Raw genomic sequence first — 1231 nt, forward strand, 5'->3', positions numbered from 1 at the left:
AGTGGGTCCTGACTGACAGTTTGAGAATCACTGGTCTGGCTCAGTAGTGTCAACACTGACTGGCGACTGGTCACGGATTCAGAGAGGAATTTTGTTTATCCTCCTTGAAGATATAACCCACGTGCTTGGCTAAGGAGCTCCTGCCTCCGTCTCAGGTCATCTGGGTTGAAAAATTGCAGGACCATTTCTGGTCTGCTCAGAGATGGTGCTGCAGTACAGAACTGCCTAGAAGTTCCTGCAGTGATGGGGGGGGCAGTGACTGAGCCCTCTTGATTACACCCATGGTTCTGAGACCCCTTGCGCAGGAAACAGGAAGTGCCCACAACTGCCTTTGGGCCCAATCCTATCCAATTTTCCAGTGCCGGTGCAGCCGTGCCAATGGGGTGCGCACTGCATCCTGTGGTGGGGAGGCAGTCACGGAGGCCTCCTCAAGGTATGGGAACATGTGTTCCCTTACCTCCAGGCTGCATCACAGCTACACCAGTGTTGGATAGGATAGGGCCCTTAGTTAACCAGTTTGCACACTGAGTTCCCAGAGAGCACTGCAGACTCAGGGGAATGAGGAGGGTGGTTCTATTTAATGATCCAGTCCAAGGCTGCAGGTTGCCAACTCTCCCACATGATGACAGATACTGCATGAAACTTTGTTACCCTGCACATGCCCGATCTCGTCTGATCTCGGAAGCTAAGCAGGGTCAGGCCGGGTTAGTACTTGGATGGGAGACCGCCTGGGAATACTGGGTGCTGTAGGCTTATACCATGATCTCGGAAGCTAAGCAGGGGTCAGGCCTGGTTAGTTCTTGGATGGGAGACCGCCTGGGAATACCGGGTGCTGTAGGCTTATACCATGATCTCGGAAGCTAAGCAGGGTCAGGCCTGGTTAGTTCTTGGATGGGAGACCGCCTGGGAATACCGGGTGCTGTAGGCTTATACCATGATCTCGGAAGCTAAGCAGGGTCAGGCCTGGTTAGTACTTGGATGGGAGACCGCCTGGGAATACTGGGTGCTGTAGGCTTATACCATGATCTCGGAAGCTAAGCAGGGTCAGGCCTGGTTAGTACTTGGATGGGAGACCGCCTGGGAATACCGGGTGCTGTAGGCTTCTAGAGTCGTTCGAGACTGAAGGCTGCCAACCAACCAACTAGTGAGTAGCCACTGTGCAACTTTCATTCACTGAGTTTGCACATAAATCCAAAGGGGGCGGGAGGTTTTCCAGTGGGATCTGATTAAT

General features: G+C 53.2%; 1 pseudogene; it reads left to right on the plus strand.

Moving 5' to 3' along the window:
- The first annotated feature begins 634 nt into the window (after positions 1-634).
- LOC136635822 (5S ribosomal RNA) lies at positions 635-753 on the plus strand (annotated as a pseudogene).
- Positions 754-1231: the final 478 nt, after the last annotated feature.

This window comes from Tiliqua scincoides, unplaced genomic scaffold (assembly GCF_035046505.1).
Source record: "Tiliqua scincoides isolate rTilSci1 unplaced genomic scaffold, rTilSci1.hap2 HAP2_SCAFFOLD_101, whole genome shotgun sequence".
Lineage (NCBI taxonomy): Eukaryota > Metazoa > Chordata > Lepidosauria > Squamata > Scincidae > Tiliqua > Tiliqua scincoides.